Genomic DNA, 5,406 nt, shown 5'->3' on the forward strand with positions numbered 1-5,406 from the left:
TTTTCATGTTATTCGTAGGTTTTTTTTTATTTGCATTTCATTTGTTTTTTATTTAGGATGGTTTGAGAGGTTCATGATAAGACTTCTGACCTTATGAGTTATTTTGGATGACATTTTAACCACTATAGGTTGGTGTTATATGTGAATTTTTAATGAAGACAACCAAATTTCTATATTTTTTTCAGTGATATCGCTTTTGGGGATTTTATGGATAGTCTTTTTTGGCAATATGCATATGTGACACATGCGAGCTTGATTTTATGTGGGTTAAATGCAACCAAGAACCTTTTTTTTTCAATGTTCATTGTCTTCTTGTAGTGACAGATTCATTGGTTTGTATACTGAGTTCTTTGAGATCTCACGCTTGCTTAAAACTAAAATTTATTACTTTTTCTAGCAATTTCAACTTGTGTTATAACTAATGAATTGTTTATTGTAGCATTCTGGAAAGATGAGTTTCAGGATTTCAGGGACCTCCCGACGATTGCTCTGCTACTGCTGAGTTTAAACTTCCCTACTTACGTCACTTCAGATGCATAGCTGCGGGAGAAAGTTCTAAAGGTGCTCACGCTGGGCAGACCATCCAGAGAAGTGTGAGTCTTTTGGTGGGCAGACAGTCCGACAGATTCCACTACCGACAGTGATCGAGGCTGTAAAGCATCTCCAGAGGATGGCGTGGCTCGTGAAAAAATTATTTCGTCTCCGGAATCAAATTTGAGTCCGGTGTCCACTTCAAAATACACGTGTTAGGGCGGGTCCCACTGTTTAAAAAAATAATAAAAAACATGTATTTCAATGGGACCCACACTTTCACGTGGCCAGTTTTAATTGGGCATCGGACATAAAATTACGTCCGGTGTCCGGATGCAATAATCTCTCTTACTCGGGACGTGCGTCATTATTATAAAATTAATATTATTATAGCACTAATTGTAATTTTGATAGGTTTTTTTTCCTTTTTTTGTAGCATACTTAATACTCAGTATTATATGAGATGTTTAAATTTTAACTTCTGAATATGAAATATATGACTAAAATAATTACAAGACATAATGATAAAAAAAACTGCACCACAATTATTTTAAAACTCCAACAATCAGAGTACCCGCACCAGCCTCTTAGATATCTAAGCTGAAGAAGTTATTGAACGACCTTCAAATGTCGCGTCTCCGTTCACCTCCATTTGAAGTGATAAAATTTCACGGTTATTGCGATATAACATTCGGCAAAATTGGCTGCAGGCCGTGATCCCTTGCCCGTGCCTGCCCATTTGCTCCTCCTCGCTCTTCCCCTTCTTCAATTAATCCAAGTTTTTCTAATAATAGTGATCATTTGTTCATTCTCTTTCGATTCATGTGTTTATTGACTTAATTCTTTCCAATGATAGCCGCTGATATTTTGATTTCTGCAATCAAGTTGATTCGTCCGATTGCTCTTTTGATTTTTACTATTAATTTGTTCATTGTTTCTACCATTCATCGTTCTCCTTCTTCGCCATGGAGAAACCAATCAACTTCTGCTCGCGCGCAGAGGAGCAATCTAGATTCTTACTGTCCTCATCCACGAAGCAGACGATTCCTATCTCAAAATTGGGTTTCTTCTACCTCCGCCTCCTTAGCGGTGGCACTGGCGAAAGACAACAACAGCAGCTGATATGCCTTAGGTCGGACCGCCTTTACACCATCGGACGGAAGAGAAGGCATTGCCAAATAGTATTCGATCACAGTTGTATCAGCCGGCGTCATTGTCAGATCTTCCTTGACGGTGTTGAAAGAAGGCTTAGATTGGTAGACGGGTTCTTTCTTTCCCGCGATTCTGATCTCCGAGAGATAAGGCGGAGGCTCCGGTCCGAATGCCAGGACTTAGGCTGTAGGGTTTCTCTGAATGGCATATTCGTAAATCGGAGAAAACTCCACGGAGGCGCAGTTGCAGAGTTGTCAGAGGGAGACGAGGTTGTATTTAGCTGTGGCAGATTAAGATCGGCCGCTCGTTGTGTGACGAAGTACGGGTTCGTGGTGGAGCGCATTATTCTCTCAGATTTTGCCGGAACCTTAGATGTTAGTGGACAATCCGTAACCAGAGCAGATCACCTTCAAAACCTATGCCAACGGATTCTAAGAAGCGGCGATCCTATAAGTTATATTCGCTGTTCTCTAGAGGTGAATGTTGGAACGATTAGCTCGGTACTTGGAGTTAGAGATTATGGCTCAGCTGCATCATTTCGGAATTTGGGTTCACAGGATCAGTCCAAACGGAATAATGAAACAGCTAATAATACTCCACACGTCACTGATGAAAATAATTTAGCAGTAAATGATGCCGAGAAAGCAGAAACTGGACCTTCCAGTCTACAGCGAGGAATGGACATTGGCGGCAGTTTGTCCAATGGCCAGACTTTCTTTTTGAATAGACTGAATTTTTTGGCTAATGACACTTCATATCAGCATACTGAAGTTACTTTAATGGAGCTTTTTGATCCTGTTGAAAGCCTTGTTCAAGTTTTTATTGCAACTTTTACTTGCGATGTTTCTTGGTAGGTGACCTACGATAGTTATTTGGATATATCACCTAAAGTGTGTTTTCTAAACGTTAGTGGGCCAAAGATGAGTTTTACAGGTTTCTGTCGTGCTGTCAAATACCCAAGCATCTACCCGTAACAATTGCTTTTCATAGTGCTGAAAAGTGCTGGAGTTCTAGCTGCCATGACAGGACAACAGCTCCTTTTTCAGACTATCCAAATTTATTGTTGGTGTAGGTATCCAGATTTATAGTGAAGTTCTTTACATTTACTAATATTGACCTTCATTTAAAGATTTTGATCAATCTTAATGTATAATCTATGATTAGTTCCGACTATTGCTGATTTTGATCCATTGTTTCTTGTATTCTTAGGTATCCTCTATTTCCTGATGAGATAGCATTTGGTAAAGACCGTAGTAAAAAAGGTGTGGCATGCCATCATCCTAAACTGATTGTTTTGCAGAGGGAAGACAGTGTTCGTGTCATTGTTACATCAGCCAACTTGGTTTCTAAACAGGTGGCTCCCTGTTTTATATAATTTTGAATTCTTTAATTTCATTTGAAGTTAATCTACACGGTTGATACGCTGATCTCTCAGTTTGAGCACCTTGCCTGGTGATATTCATTATTGTAACCTATTTTTCTGGGTCACGATTTCTTCTGTCATTGCTACGATTTTTGTTATGGTAATAATATTAAGATTTGGAGCCAAGTTTGAACAAGCTGACGGAGAATTGAAGAAAGAAGAGTTTAAAAATGAAGTAAAACTTCAACTTAGGTGTGATTTTTCAAGGTTTTGAATAACTAGTAGAAATATTAGCTTCGTTTAATAAACTATATTTATCTTTGTCCGTTATAATGGCCTCTCATGCACCCATCCGTAGCAAGCATTTGAAGTGTAAACTTGTCTTCTTTTTACCACTGTTTATCATGTGTGCATTTGTACAAAAGAATAGACTGAAAACTATCTAAAATGAAATTGGAGATAGAATTCAAATGGCAAATGTAGCCATTTAAAAGCTCGAGTTGGATGTTTCATGGCTCGTGTTTAAATACAATATAAATCTGGAGGCTTTATGGTTCATATGACATTGAAATAATATATTATAACATGAAACAAAATTTTTGGGCTTTGTCTATGACGTATTAAGATTTTAAATGTAACTTGCACATAATTGTGATGGCAATGGATAATCCAATCCAATTGCAATCTACTATAAAGGCAAGTGATGACAATTCTAGAATTATAAGGGTGAAAAATGTTGACCCCATGATCCCATCCGACTTTCGCCCGGCTCATTAGCTATTTGACGATAATGAATCTTGTTTAACATTTTCTGATGGTTTTTTAAGTGTCACACATGCTATATATGTATTAGCTAAACCATGTTAATGACCTAGTGATGTTTTTTTTTCTAGGCTTGCTTGAAATTCTTGCATTTTGCAGCTTAAAGATGAACTCAAGGTGGTGGATCAGTACACTGTAAATGTGTAAATGAAGGTTCCAAAATGTGTGTTTATCCTAAATCATCTCAATGACGATAAAAATGATAGTTAAATTATAAAAGGATTATTTATAATACAGTATTTGCTAATTGCACCAGGAATCTTATTATAAAATATTTTCAAGTATTAGTGCTTTATTAGCACGCTGTTATACAAATAAGTTCTGATTAATTTGACATAGGATACTTTGCTTTCTTCGCAGTCAGCTCTACTATAAGTTGAAATAATTATTTTTAAGGGGCATTTACTTACATGCAACACAATTTTTATGTATTTACATATCTAACACCTAAACTAAGCAGTTAGCTTGAGCTTGGCTTGACAAGTGGCTCGTGAATTGAGCTCGGTGAGCTACCAAACCTAGCTTAAGCTAGACTCGACTCGACTCGTTAGCTCGTGAGCCGGCTCGTTTGAAAAAATATTGATATAAAAATTTTAAGATTTTATCATTAAGGTATTAAAAATATTTAGGAAAATAATATTTGGCATTGTATGTTAGATGATTTCTTATTATTTATCTCATAATTGTTCATTGTACTTAGCAACTTATTATAAATCTAACTTAAAGTAATATCATTTTCTCTCTTTTATAATAAACAAGCCGGCTCGCAAGCCGCGTCGAACTTGTAGAATTAAGTTCGAGCTCTATAAAATTAATTAAGCTCAAGCTGAGGGTTGCTCGAGCTCGACTAGACTCTACTTGTTTACACCCCTACACTAAGCCACAATTGAATGAGATTTTTGATGAAGCTCTATTTATTCAGGGTCCAACACAAAGTCCTAATGGGTTTCCATTAAGGTGTTTGCTGCTTGTCGTGAAACTTTTCCACCTTTCTGTTAACCTATCTTGTTTAGTAACGATTAGTTTCTTTTTGCCTTTATAGAATTGATTTATATCAATATTAGTTATATGAGAAAGTTTCTTTAAGCTGTTCATTAACACTTATACTATATAAATACTTTTTAATATTTACTTTCATATGATGATTATTGCACTTGTATTTTCATATAAAAGATATATACAAAATTAGAGCTTCAGGATAAAATCTTTGGAAAAAGCTTCAAGCATTCATTCTTCCTTGAAGGTCCTTTGCTCCGTATTTGAGAAACTATTTTCTTTCTATTGCTTAGGGGTTGTTTGGGATCAATTTTGTTTTTATTTTTGAAAAAAAAAAAGAAGTAAACAAAAAAGAAGTGTTTGTTTATCAGTTTTTTTATTTTATTTCTATTCTTTACTTTTTAGAGGAACACTTCTATTTTTAAAGAACTTAAAATAGAAAAAAACTTGTTTTTGTCTGTTTTTAAAACACCGAAAACAACGAGTCCCGCAGCCGCCTGCCCCGTCCACCCCTGCTGGCCGTCGCCAAGCGCCGCGCAACC

The 5,406-nt window shown here is 36.4% G+C and overlaps 1 pseudogene; it reads left to right on the top strand.

The window, feature by feature from the left end:
- Nucleotides 1–1,192: 1,192 nt before the first annotated feature.
- The window catches only part of LOC110033460, a 25,197-nt pseudogene continuing 20,983 nt past the window's right edge, over nt 1,193–5,406 (top strand).

Source organism: Phalaenopsis equestris, unplaced genomic scaffold (genome assembly GCF_001263595.1).
Source record: "Phalaenopsis equestris unplaced genomic scaffold, ASM126359v1 Scaffold001187, whole genome shotgun sequence".
NCBI lineage: Eukaryota > Viridiplantae > Streptophyta > Magnoliopsida > Asparagales > Orchidaceae > Phalaenopsis > Phalaenopsis equestris.